The sequence below is a fragment of the Protopterus annectens genome, chromosome 1.part2, assembly GCF_019279795.1.
Source record: "Protopterus annectens isolate FY-2018-M chromosome 1.part2, PAN1.0, whole genome shotgun sequence".
Taxonomy (NCBI): domain Eukaryota; kingdom Metazoa; phylum Chordata; order Ceratodontiformes; family Protopteridae; genus Protopterus; species Protopterus annectens.
The window spans coordinates 889354662-889369573 of NC_056727.1; positions in this window are offsets into that span (position 1 = coordinate 889354662).

Sequence of the window (14912 nt, forward strand, 5' to 3'; positions counted from 1 at the left end):
TTGAAATAGAACAAAACCTTACAGGAAGGCTGAAAGGCTTTTTATTTCCTGTACAGGGATAAAGGAAAAACAACCTGTCTCCAAGCAATCCATTGCTCATTGGCTGTCCACTGGTATTGTTTTTTGTTATACACACCATGGCAAATTCAGGAAAGGTAAAGACACATTCCACCAGGCCTTTTCCTCTTCAGTGGTATATTGGAAAGAAGTGGACTCTAGAGGTATTCTAGAGGCAGAAACTTGGTCCTTGGTCCATACTTTTTATGAAACACTACAAGTTGGTTGCCTTTTCTAGATCCAGAGCAGGCATCACTAGAACCATTCTCCAGGAGTTCCTGGGCCCTTATCCTCCCTCCTCCCGGATTGGGTAAGCTCTGGGAATCTACCAGAATACCAGTAAGACAGTGTGCCTGTTAGCCATAGTACAATTGCATAAGTTCTACTTAACCTATAACAGTAGATGTTCATAGAATACAGTGCCTTACTGGCAGTACTTACCCACCATCCTCTCTTTTGGATGTACACAGTCTGGTGTTGGGGTTGCCGTGGAGCTATGCTCAGTGGCCTTTATTGTTTTGCGTGTGTGTGTGTGTGTGTGTGTGTGTGTGTGTGTGTGTGTGTGTGTGTGTGTGTGTGTGTGTGTGTGTGTGTGTGTGTGTGTGCATGTGTGTGTGTGTGTGTATGTGTGGTTTTGGTCTGGAGGAGTAAGTATTCACAAAGCTTGCATTTCCACCTTTCCTTCCTGCTGGACCCTAGAAAACTGAAAGGGTCCTGTCTGTGGGTGTGGAAGGCAGTCCCTGTACTGCCAGGCTGCCAGGGTAAGGGCAGCAAGCACTACTACCTGAATACCAGTAAGTCAGAGTGTTCTTTGAGCATCTACTGTTACAGGTAAGAAGACTTACGCAGCTTTATTTTCTTTGGTTATCCAGTTAATTTCCTGAATAAGCTGTCTTTTGTGTAGCTTCCTTGTCTGTTTGGGTTTTTGCTGGGCGCTGTGTTTTCCTCCCACATCTTCAAAACAGGCAGTAGGTGAATTGATAATCCACCAGTTTGCCTGTAGTTGTGCATCTAGCAGTAGACTAGCATAATGTCCAGTATTATTTTTCATGCCTTGGGCCCAGTGAGTGCCAGGATAGGCTCTGCTTCCTCTGTGACTCTTAAATGGATAAAGGGGATACTAGAAAATGAATGACTAGATTAGAATCTAGTAGTTATTTTTGGCTGCCTACTTACTAATTTAGTCTTCCCAGCAATGTAATTGGTCAGGCGAATACCTACCTGGAAAAATGTAGGAACGCTTTCCTGGTACTTTGGAAACGTATATAACATGGCCAGTATACTCGAGGGCAGTTCATTACTTGCATTCTTTGGAATTTGTGACAGTTGCAAGGTTTGTTCCTTAGATTCATTTGCATGTTGTAAAATGATGAGACAGTGATATTGCACAACTTATCCTCAATGTATTAAAAGAAGTGTGAGCTCTGTGAATAACGGCCATTTAACCAAGGTCAATTAGGGAACACGGTTATGACATGGCTAGGCTTGTAAAGGCCTTAGGGCCATTAGCCTAATAACCTCCTATGAACCTATTGCAGTTACCATGCTGTCCCTGAAATTACTCTATTACTACAGACACTGATGGCAGTTTTCTCCTTTGGGGGTGAGGGTAGGTAGGTTCCATGGACCTGTTTGCCTTTTCAAAGAGAATGTGTGAAGAAAGTGTATTAGATTTATACCGTTTGATTATCTCATTCATAGAAATGATGCAGTCAGCCTGACCTGGAAGTGTCATCATTTGGTGCTGTTCATAACACATTCCCCTGAGGAATAATGCTGACGACATGTCCTGGGTCTGTCCTGGCTGTGATGCTGCTGACGACATGTCCTGGGTCTGTCCTGGCTGTGATGCTGCTGACGACATGTCCTGGGTCTGTCCTGGCTGTGATGCTGCGACATGTCCTGGGTCTGTCCTGGCTGTGATGCTGCGACGACATGTCCTGGGTCTGTCCTGGCTATGATGCTGCGACGACATGTCCTGGGTCTGTCCTGGCTGTGATGCTGCGACGACATGTCCTGGGTCTGTCCTGGCTGTGATGCTGCGACGACATGTCCTGGGTCTGTCCTGGCTGTGATGCTGCGACGACATGTCCTGGGTCTGTCCTGGCTATGATGCTGCGATGACATGTCCTGGGTCTGTCCTGGCTGTGATGCTGCGACGACATGTCCTGGGTCTGTCCTGGCTGTGATGCTGCGACGACATGTCCTGGGTCTGTCCTGGCTGTGATGCTGCGACGACATGTCCTGAGTCTGTCCTGGCTGTGATGCTGCGACGACATGTCCTGGGTCTGTCCTGGCTGTGATGCTGCGACGACATGTCCTGGGTCTGTCCTGGCTGTGATGCTGCTGCTTGTGTACCTGCATTACCCCTTGCACTGAAAAAGCATCAGCTTTCTTTCACACATAAAAAACTTTTCTGGTATAAATTTGGGGCTGTCCCATACCCCATGTGACCCAATTCTGACACTATCCCCCACACAGCATAGTAACAGAGGACGTGTTCAGAAATGTACTAACTCTCCCCCTAGTTTATGTTCCATAAGTGGGCATATGATGTAGGATGTATTTTGAGTGTGTGTGTGTGTGTGGTACAGGATGAGTGTAGCACAAGGAAACCAGGTTGTGTGGCCACAAATTCTGACACATGTGAAGTGCTACAGATGTCACTTTTAGAATTAAAGCAATTGCTATACATTGTAGTGCATCATGATGGAGTGTATTTGTGCAAATGAGTGCATCACTATAGACCAATACTGAAGAGGTGGTTTCATTAGGATGCCAAAAGAACATTTTAAGAAGTTCTGTAACTAGCTGTATTGGTGCAGGGGGTAAAGACCTAACTGAGATACAGGTGACCTCAGTTCATTTAGAGGTTTAGGCACCTGCTGGGGCTTAGGTGGGGAGGAATAAAGCTGAAGCCTGTTTCCCTCTTCTTTGGGGGTGGGGGTTGGGAGTGTGTGTCCAAACACATGTTCTGTGGTAGGATCCTCAATGGAGACTACAGACTGCATGAAGGTGCTATCTACAATGGGACTGGGTTGTATTTACATACATGCATTTATTTATTTATTTACATTTGTTGACCGGGAGTGTCCGACTGGACGTAGGTCCATTTTCAGTGGAGGCCTGGAGAGAAAAGCTCCACAGTTAAAATAAACAGACAGTAGTTACATTGGATTACATAGTGATTAACAATTTAATATAGCAATTACTTACAACATATTTACAGATGAAGAACATAGTACATCAGTAGACAACTAGAATCTTTATCTATGAAGTACATAACAGACATTAACAAATGTTACAATAAGAAGTTCCTGCTGTATAATAAGTACTAGGCTTATGAGCATCTGAGCTTGCTATAATCAAGGTAGTTAGTGGAGTGGAAAGAAAGGTAGTGGTTGGATGGGGTGGGTGATATTAGAGTGGGAGTTGCAAGGACATAGCCAGCATGTTTTAGGTGCGCTTTTAGTAAAGTTTTGTAGTGGGTGCATGATGGTACAGAGGTAATTGTGGGTGGAATGGAGTTCCATAATTTGGCTATGGTGCAAGAGAATAGTGCTTCACCAGCAGAGTTATTGGCTTTAGTGATCTGCAAGTGATTTTTGTTGCTGGATCTTAGTGGTCTGGTGGTGCGATAGGTTTGGAGTAGATTCTGGAGGGATGGGGCATTTGGAGGATGGTTTACTAGTTTGTGGCGAGTGAGAGTTGATATCACTGAAGGAGGTGAGGGAGTTCAAGCCAGCCCAGTTCAGCAAGTGAGAGATAGTGGTGACTACAGTAGGATGCCCCTGTGGCAAATTTGGCGTTTTGTTGTAGCAGGTCTCTAGCTTGTTTAGATCGCATTGCCTTATGTTGGTATATACTGGAGAGGCATAAAGTAGGGTGGAGATAAGGTGGGAATTTGCTATTGAAATCTTTGCTGCATTGGTGAGAAGTTGCTTATTTCTGTATAATGCTCCTAGTTTTTTGTGGACTTTTTTTATGGTCATGGATATGTGAATGTCAAATTTTAGTTTATTGTCTATTTCCACTCCTAGCAATTTGGTGTGTTCAGTTGGGTATATAGTGGTGTTGTCTTTTGCTGTGATGTTAAAGTGAGAGTTGGTTTGAGTATGTCTGGTGGGTTGGAAGATGAGTAGTTTAGTTTTGTTTGGGTTGAGTATTAATTGGACATTGGATAACCAAGTTTCAACAGAGGAAAAGGCTTCCTGTGTGACTTTTTGCAGTTTGGGTAGGGACTGGGCTGAGCAGATGATGGCTGAGTCATCTGCATATTGTATGTGTGCAATGTTTGGTGGCAGAGGCTAGATTATTGGTGTAAACAGAGAAGAGTAGGGGTCCAAGGATGGATCCTTGGGGAACCTCTATGGAGACAGGTAGTTGGGGAGATATGTCATTCTGCCATACAACTGATTGTTGGCGGTCAGACAGGTAACTCTGAAACCAGTTGGTGACTGATTCAGAGAAGGATAGGTTATTGAGGACAGAGATAAGTTATTTGTGTGGGACCATGTCAAATGCTTTAGATAGGTCTAGGAAAGTAGCAGAGGAGAGATAGCCATTGTTTTTATGCTGAAGGATAGTGTTAGTAAAGGAGAGTAAGGCAGTGGTGGTGCTATGGTTTGGTCGGAAACCATGCTGAGTATTGTAAAGGAGGTTGTTAGTAAGGAGGTAGTCTGAGACCTGAGAGTGTATGTATCTCTCTAGTATTTTGGAGAGTGGAGATAGAATAGCTATGGGGTGGTAATTGTTTAATTCTGTGGAGGGTCCTCTGCATAGCTCTGGATGTCATTTGGAAGGCTCAATGCAAGCTCCTCCTTGGATACTATGGGTATGTGTGGGAGGTGGCAGAACTATAAAAAACCTTGTTGGCTGCTTGATTAATGTTTCCCATGGTTGATATTTATGCACTGGAATGTAGAGGACTGACTGACTGATGGCAGAGAACTCATTGGTCGGCAGGCAGCAGATGAAAAAACAAATCCTGCCATAGCGATAGTATTATGAAGAATAAAGGGAAGCTTCACCTCTCCCCACCAGACATACTGAGATTACACAGAAGTAAGTGAGATGTATTTATTTATTGATGTGTTTATTTATTTTCATTCCCTTGTATTCATAAAACTTGTTTAAAACACCTTTATTAAATTATCACTTAAGACATAGGCAAACATATATTAACAGATAGAAAACAAGCCATTTTGACATTTTCCATAAGTATAATATACTTCACATATATTTTCTTGCTACTATCATCAGTCCAGCATTACAAAAATGTTGAATTCCTACCTTCCCTTAAAACTCACTCCTCCTCCTTCTCTTGAATGCTTCTATTGTTCCAGTTTCCATTTACTTCTATGTAATTTGGTCCTTCCCTTTTCTAAAGATCCACCTTCCAGTTCTTTTATCTCTTTTATAATATTCAATACCTCAGATACAGTTGGTGTAGACTTTGAATTCCACTTTCTAGCAAATGTTTTTTTTTTTTGGAGCCAACAGAATTAAACTTAGTAAGACCTTAATATGTCTAGTTAATTCAAATCCTATATCCCAGCTCAGAAGAATAATTTCCTTACTTATAGCCATAGAAGTCACAGTGGTGCAGCGGTAGCATTTTCGCCTCACAGCAAGAGGTTCTCCCGTTGGATTCTCTTAGCCAATATTTCTGATAGAGTACTCTGTAGAGAATTTTTAAAATCTGCCAACTCACTACACTCCCAAAACATACGTTCCCAATGATCTCTTTCTTCTCCATCACACTTCCAATATTTGCTATCTACCAGAGGAAAAATATCTTTGAAGTTTGCTTGGAGTATAAAAATACCTATACAAACACTTCCAAGCCAAGATCCTAAACCTTCTGAACTTTGTTGCCTACTTGGGAGCCATGCATATGTCTTCCCATTGCTTTTTCTGTAAATTGCTTTTCCAAACTCTCTTCCCACTCTTTTCTAACCTCCTGTGATTGATTCTTATAGTTATCATGCAATATTTTATATGCCCTTCTAATAATACTTTTTTTAAACAGCTCCTTCTGTTTAAGATTCAATTAAAACCACTACCAGAGCAGGTCTTTCACTTAAAATTCTACTATCCCTTTCTCTTCGCCTATACTCTGGGATCAAACCCTGGTAGGGAAGACAGACTCCAGCCTGCAATCCAGATGTCTTCTTGGCATCATCCCACGTTTGCTGCTTAAGTTACTTGCTCCCAATATCTTGGTTACTTTGCCAGGATTCTCCAGGAAATTCCAGACCCCTCTTGCCTATTTTCTGTAGCCCTACTTCTAGTCATCCCTCTTGGCACAATATCATTTCTCTATTCTCGTATTAGGTTAGTTCTTAGAATACTTTCTGCTATATTATGAATATAAAGTTATGTAAGGTTGTTATTATTCTCCTTAAGGATTTACATCCAAAATTCCACTCTGTCTCTATTTCTTGAACTTTCCCCTTGCTTCATCATTGTCCATTTCCACTTTGAATTATAACTTTCTGCTTGTGTTATGTATATGAACCTTAACTGTGTAGCTCTAAAATATCCCTTCAAATCAGGTAATCCTAAACCACCTTGTTCTGTTGGAAGTATCAGCGTATCCCACCTAACTCTTGCCCTCTTTCCCTCCCAGAAAGATTGCTTCAGTTCTTTATTAATTATTGTCTATAACATCTCCCCAGGTTGATAAAAGTATGCCTGACTCATATATAAAACTAAAGTGACTAAAATGCTTTCACTGCTCGCTTCTTACTATCTATATCCATAAATAAGAGTTTCCAGTTTCTCAGTTTTTGTATTATCTTTTGTTTGGTCTCTTCCCACATATCCTTAGCTGCCATAGCAGAAGAATTTTTAATCCATGCTCCTAAATACTTCATGTCCCTATAACTATGGATATTGCTGAACCAGTTGTGTGTGGGTACATAGTTTACGTCTACAGCCATCGCTTTGTCTTCATTAATTTTATATCCCCAAAAGACTTGAAACATATTCAAAATGTTCAATAACACTGAGATGTCATTTTCTGGATTTATCAGATAGAAAATAATATTATTTGCAAATAAAACCAACTTTTCTTGATTATCATACCAATTATATCCTTGTATTTCTCAGTCCCTTATTTTATTTGCCAGTGGCTTTAAATATAAAGCAAATAACAAAAGGGAAAGGTACCATCCCACTTTAATTCTTGCCTCCTATCCTTCATACATCCTTCTAATAAACCTTATTATCTTATCATAGAATGCAAATGCTCCCAATCCTGTACTCATAAAATTTCAGCTTATTTTGCCAAATGCTTTTTCTGCATCAAGACCCACCAATAACAAAGGTATTTTACTACATTCTGCTACCTTCTGGGTCATCATTGTTCTATTAATGCTGTCAAATGTTTGCTTCCCTCCACAAAAAAACAATGATCCATATCTATCAATTAAGGCAACACCTTTGTCATTCTTTTAGCTAGTATAGACATAAACACTTTATAATCATGGTTTAAAATTTAAATGGGTCCATATGAAGATGGGTCTGAAGGATCTTTGCCATCTTTAGGTAGCACAGCCAGCACAGCTTTCTTCCAAGATATTGGTGCATTCCCTCTTCCAGATCTTTATCACTTTCTTCCCTTCTGATTTTCAAACTTCCACAGGAATATTATATGTTCCTGGAGACTTTCCTGAAGATTGATTATACATCACAGTTTTTTTCACATCACCTCCTATCTGTTGGTTGTCCATAAGTTCATAGGTGTGTACTAGGCTAATGACCCTGGAGCCTTTACAAGCCTAGACCAAAAAAATTGCCCAGGCACTGTGCCACCCAATGTTGGTTCACCGTGCCCATATCCAGTAGGGCAATGGGAATGATCCCTGGAGTGAACTATCTGTTACCCATCCACTCGTCAAGATTTTGCTTGAAGAGAGCCAGTGAGGTGCTCTGCTTGACAGGAATAGGAAGTTTATTCCAGAGTATGGGCAGTCTTTGGGAGATGACCCTGTCTCTCCAGCGTGTTCTGTTAATTGTGATAATGAGGTTGTGATCTCTGGAGTGTATGGCATGGGGGGATTGGGATTTCTTTAGGGACAGTACTTCAAGTAGGGCTGGGTTGGACATGGCTTTGTAAGTCAAGCAGAGATCACCTCTAAGTAGATGATAAGAGACTGAAAACAGCTGAAGTTTCTTGAGTCTGTCCATGTAGGACATATGTTTAACGCCTAGGATCCTTTTTGTGAGGTACTTTTGTGGTCTTTCCAGCTGTTGTAGGTGTCTGGTCAGGTACATGCCCAATGGGGCGTTATATTCAATGACTGGTCTAATGAGAGATGAGTAGAGAGGGATGATGACCTCTTTCTTCCTGGATGCGAAACCTTTGGTTATAAGATGTGCTACGTAGCAGGACTTTCTGACCATAGTGGCAATGTGGTGGTCGAAGGTGAGGTGGCTGTTGACCTGGGTGCCCAGATCACTTATGGTCCCTTCAGTGTTTAGTGGGCTCCCATCAACATGGTAATTCATGGGACTTGAGTTTTTTCCAAAGGGAATGATAACGCATTTTTTGGTGTTAAGCTTCATGCCATTGTTCCGACACCAGTCATTGGTCTCAGAGAAGCCCTTTTGTAGGATGCCTGCATCACTTGTGGAACTGATAATGACTCCTAGCTTGCAGTCATTAGCGAACTTGGTCAGCCAGGGTCCTTCTGTGTTGGCCTGGATTTCCGAGAAGTAGATGCCAAACATAAGAGGGCCCAGGACCGAGCCCTGTGGGACTCCACTCATGACTGATTGACAGTCTGACTTGGAATCTGGAACTTTCACTCTGTGGGTCATGTCTGTGAGCCAATTTGTGACCCACCTAGTGATGTAAGTATTGATGCCTAGTTGGTGAGTTTACCAATGATACCTGAGTGGGGAATGGCTTCAAAGGCCTTGGCCAGGTCGAGGTAGGCTGTATGCACTGCCTTACCCTTATCAACAGCCTTGGTGACTACCTTGAAGAAGTCAACCAGGTTCAGCAGGCAGGATCTCCCCTTGACAAAGCCAAACTGTGTGGGATCAAGAGTTTGGAGATTGCCTCTATCTTTGTTAAGCAGGTCCATGATGATGCACTCCATAGCTTTGCATACCAGACTCATCAGACTAATGGGACGATAGTTCCCTGGGTCTGTAGTTGCTCCCCCTTTATGGAGCGGGATAACTGTAGCAGTGTGCCATTCATTAGGGACATAGCCTGAGGTAAGGCTGTGATTGAACACGGCACACAGATGTAGTGCCATATTTGTTTTGTAGCTCATGTAGGATGCAGCCAGGGGTGTTATCAGGTAGCATGGACATTGTATTTTTAGCTTTGGACAATGCATCTTTTACCTGTGCCACAGTAATGGTGGGTACCAGGCTTTTTTTCTGCTATTGTGATAGGGCCCGGGGGGGGGGGATTAAGCTGTTACTGAATCTGTCGGCCAGTATGTTGGCTATATCTGTAGACTCAGTATAGGAGGTGCCATTGTGCAATGACTCAGAGCAAATCTGGGTATTGCCTTTGAAGTTTTTAATATAGCTATAGAAGGCTTTGTGGTTGTTTTTGGTGTCAGCCTCAGTTCTGCCTTCATAGCTGGCTTTAGAGGATTTGATAAGGGATATCAGCTTTTTGTTGAGACTGATAAGGGAGGTTTTCCAGTCTTGTGACTTCATTTTTTTCTGCAACAGTTTCTTCCTTCTGTTGCAGAGTTTATTTATGGCTGGGAACTACCAGATTGGCTTTTTTTTTGGAGGAGAGCATCTTAGTTCTTTTTGGTATGCCAAGGTTCATGCATTTGTGTACATGCTTGTACTGTGCATTGGTATATGATTTGGAAGTCATGCAGTTCCACTGGCATGAGTACAGAGAAGTTAGACACCTCTGTTTTTAGGAGCCCAAAGTCGGCTTTAGAGAAGTTTTTCAGGGTGGTCACCTTAGCGGAAGGTGTAGGTGAGATGGAGATTTCCATGGTGATCAGTTTGTGGTCAGATTTAATCAGAGAGGAAGTGACTATAGGTGTGGAGCAATGGTCTCCCATGTTGGTGATAACCAGGTCAAGGATGTTGCTTCCTCTAGTGGGGGTCAGAATGAGCTGGTCCAGGGCATTGGAATTGATAAATTCCAGAAAGTGTTGGGCCTGTACATTGGTACTTGAATAGTTTTCTCAGTTGATAGAAGGGTAGTAGAAGTTACCCAGTATGAGAGCATTGGGTTGGACCTTTATAGATTTCAGGGTGCTTAGGAAGTTGGAGTGAGAGTCTGGGGACATGTTTGGGGTTCTGTAGCAGGCTATGACGTGTATCGCGGTCTTACCCAGTGTTAGTTGTACCTGAAGTATCTAAAATACATTATGCTGAGCTACCAGTCTAGAGTTGTGAGTATCCTTTAAGAATATGGAGATAACACCACCTTTGGAGCTTCCAGCCATATTCTGGGGCCGAAAGGTATGGAATAAGTTGTAGCCTGGGAGCGCATGGGGTACTTTCTGCCTCTTTAAACCAGGTCTCCGTTACAGCACAGATGTCGACATTCTCTATTTTGAGGACAGCTTTGAGTGAGTGCATCTTGAGATTTAGACTTCTAGCATTGAGCAGCATAACCCTCAGATTGCATTTGTTTGTAGCTGTTACAGTGGAATTTTGGTCTTTGGAACACTGCCTAAAAAGGCACTATAGGGGTGGCAAGAGCCTTAGCCAGTTCCCGGAATCCCAAAGGTGACAGATGCAGGCTGTCTCTGACAAAGCATCAAGGTCTGTCGATCATGTCGTCCTTGGCAGACAGATACTGGATCCCCTTAGAATGACACCAGAAACTTAGCCAATTGTTGAAGTCAATCATTTTCTGGTCATACTGTGGTATCATTCTGGGTGATGGTAGAATACTGCTCAGGGCTAGGGTCATACCTTAATTCACAAACAATATCCACCACAGCAATCCAAGGATGCAGGAACACCAACCAGGAAGATTTAATTCTTTTATTTCCAACGACAACCACAGACTAAGCGCTTTCACCAGCCAAGCTGGTATCCTCAGAGTCTGTTTTACAACCATTCATTCACACTTGAATACACATCCATACACCCTAACTCACACAATCAATCAATTATCCAATAAATTCCTTAAAGAAATATCCTTAACAAAAAATGAATGAAAATAAAAGTGTTGGTAAAATACATAAACATACAGTTTTGTTGACCCATCCATATTGTAAAAACAGTTAAATATACATTGAACCATGGTGCCAATCACACAGAATTTAAAGTTATAAATTTAAAATCAAGAATTACATTTTGTACCATTTTGTGTTCTTACTACATAGATGAACAATTAATGAATATGAAAATAGTCATAATTTATCAACAATACACTTACTCTATATTGTTTAATGTGTGACATCCACCTTAAACATTTTATATTGCACTGGCTCTCAACTTTAAATGGGGTTTTAAGGAAATGTGATCGTTTAAACCTGGAAATCTGGTGGCATTCAATCTCATCTGCCACTCAGATTCCAGTACAGCCACTCTATTACTGGTGTCACCTAGAAAAAAGGGCATCACCCTATCTATAATGAAGAACAAAAATCTAGTAAAATTGACACATACCCTGCTATGCAAATACAAAGCATTGTGTACATCCCTGTTTCTTATACATCTATTGTGTTCACAAATTCTTTCCCGTAACTTACGGGTAGTCATACCAATGTAATATGCGTCACATGTAGCACACGATGCTATGTAGACACAATTTTTGGTATTACAGTTGCAGTAGGGTCATACCTACCTGGGCCACATAATCCGAGAGTTCCATCACATCGCTTTTCATGTAGCCCAGGAAGTACATCTCAGGTCATTCACACCCACATGGACAATGACTGAGTCATATTTGTACTTGTTGTGAAGTGACCTGATGCATGTGTTATGTGGCGGATCCTGGCACCTGACAGACAACTGACTGTCACCTTCTCCTTGTTCAACCTAGTGAGTGGGACATCAGTGTGCCTCACAATTGAGTGTCCTATGATTAGTACATTGGGCAAGTGTTTTGCCTTAAGGCTTGGGCTGAGGGGCACACTGTGGTGGTGAGTTATGTGTTCTGGGGGTTGGTGTTGTGTTGTGGTGGTCAAGTGCATTTCTGTCTCGGCGATCTCTGTTGTTTGGGTAAATTTTTATTGAGAGCCTCCATGAAGGTGGGTGTATGGTTTGGGTTTCTATGTGTGGGTTGTAATGGTTGTGATTTGGAGGGCTGTGTGTTCTATGTAGTGAGTTGCAGGTGTTGACCTTCTCCTCTTGACCAGCTAGTCTGGTATTGGTTGGAGCATGCACTGCTTCCAGTTTGGTTTTATAAGTGCATCTCTCACAGGTATAAGTGTTGGGAGGTAAGAGGAGAGGGTTGTCAGTGTACATTAGACAGTTGACACACTGTCTTAGAATGCCCAAGTGCACCAGGTTAGCAGGAAAAAGCACAGGAAATTGCCCTACAATCATACCAGGAGGGGTGGTCATAACTAATAAGTACTGGTGCTGTAGGAACAGCTAGTGCTGGTAGCACCTAAGTGTGCTACAATAAATGCTACTAAAGCTTTTTAAAGTGCTAGCCAATTACACAAATTGAAGAAGTAAAAGAACAAGCACGTTCTAAGGGGAAAATTGAAGAGCAGACTTTCTGGCGCTGGTTATAGTTTACCTCAGCTGAGCACCACTGCATGGTGTGCAAACACGGGCTTTTAAACCAGAAAGTTGAAAGGGATGGAAAAAATTCCCAAACGGCCAATAGACTACAATTTCTGTACCAGAAACCACTCCTGTTGTGGTAGGTAGGCTACCTAGTGCTTACCACTCTCACTTATAAGCTAGAAGGCTTCCCTCCGACACAGAAAGGTCCGGGGGGGCTCAGAAACTTATAAAACAGTCCTGGATACAGCAAATCTGTAGCTGGACTAGACTAGTTACAGGAAAGGCAGGAAAAAGCTTAGAACTTTTTTTTTTTTGTCGAAAAACAGAACAGTAGCAAAAACACTTTAAATGTAGTACAAGCTAGCACACTTGAGTGTGTAGCAATATTAAGGCAAATACAGTTTAAATAAATGCAGATAAATTAAAAAACAACAAAAAACAAGTGCAGAGAGCAGTAAATTATGAAAAAAATAAAAATGGAGGCACTTAGAGTATCTCTTTTCGCCTTCCTGTTGCTCTTGTAGTCTGCAGGAAACCAAATTTAGATCCGTGGAGCTTAAACAAGTGCAAACCCATGTAAACATGGGTTTTTAAACCAGAAAGTTGAAAGAGATGGAAAAACTGCCCAAATGGCAAATAAACTGCAATTTCTGGGCCAGAACCACTCCTCTTGTGGTTGATAGGCTACCTAGTGCTTACAACTCCCACTGATAAGATAGAGGGCTTGCCTCCAACACAGAAACGTCTGGGGGGTGGGGGGCTCAGAAACTTACAAAAAGCTCTGGATACAGCAAGTCTGTATCTGGGCCAGACTAGTTACAGGAAAAGCGGGGAAACAAGCTGTTGAGTCTTATCTACCTCAGACCTCAGCATAATTAAGTCTTCCATAGATATTTCCATTTGTATTCTTTCTTGATATCCACACGTCTCTGCTTTATACAAATTTTTCATAAAATTTCCAGAATATCTGTAAAACCTCTACAGAACCTCTGGATATTTTTTTTTTTGTTATGGGTTCTCTAAGTTTGGTGACAACCCTTTCAATGTTCTGTTGCCTAAATCACTGTATTAAAAGGTTTGGTGCTCTGTAGTTATGAAATAGTAGTTGTGTAAACACAATCTTTCTAAACTCATGCATTTTATCCAGATACTCCCTTGTTTTCTTTTTAGCACTCCAAATTTGTTCCTTTTCTTGTTCTGTAACATTCACCTTATTCTGCAATACTTTGTCAGCCTTTCTACATAATTTCTATTACTTCTTAACCATATCTCTTTCTCTTTCTCTTTTTTTTTACCCTGTTTCTAAACTCCATTTTCATTTTATCACAGTCACTAGCTATAACATCTGCATATATTTCTATCTTCCATAATAACTCTCAAATAATTTCTACTATCTATTCCTTAAATTACTCTCTTTTTAACAGGTAGGTGGGAAAGCACCAGTGACTTTATTTTTAATTAATTACCCTGCATTTTATCTTAGTTTTTATAGGTGCATGATCAGAAATCATTATTGGATGTGTGTTGAATCTTGAACTAAATGTACATGTTCCTGTGAAATATAATTTCTGTCTAGTCTAGCCCAGTTATTGTACCTTGGGGAATAATATGTAAATTATGTCGAAGTTCCTACTACCGAATTCACATCTTCCATACAAAATAGTTTCATGAATTTATTCAGAAATCTACCCTCTTTTGTTATATTGTCCCTTCTAGGCCCCCCTGATACAGCCTCAGTACTGCAAATCAAATTCCAGTCCCCAACTATAAACAATAATATTTCTCCAAAAATGTTGTTAAGCTCCATAATAGCAGTTTTCTGTGGAATATAAACACATGCTATTGAAATCCTTCTCCCTTGCCATTAGTCCCTTAATACCAGAAATTCGCCATTTTTGTTTTTCCCCTCATCTAGCTCTACTGGAGCCCCTCTAGCAATCAGTAAAATTGCTCCCGTTTTTCTCTGTCTCTGATATTCTGCTGAATATCCATTCTGAAATCCCTCCTTGTCAAATTCATATGCTCATTTCTTTACAAATGTGAGAAGCATTCAGGGTTGGACTTATTGATTCCTGTTACTACTTCTGGCTCCTCATTATTACAATCAGCAAGACCAACCGTGAATGCTCTCCTGAAATCAGCTTGTCTTTGTTTCTTTTGCAAAG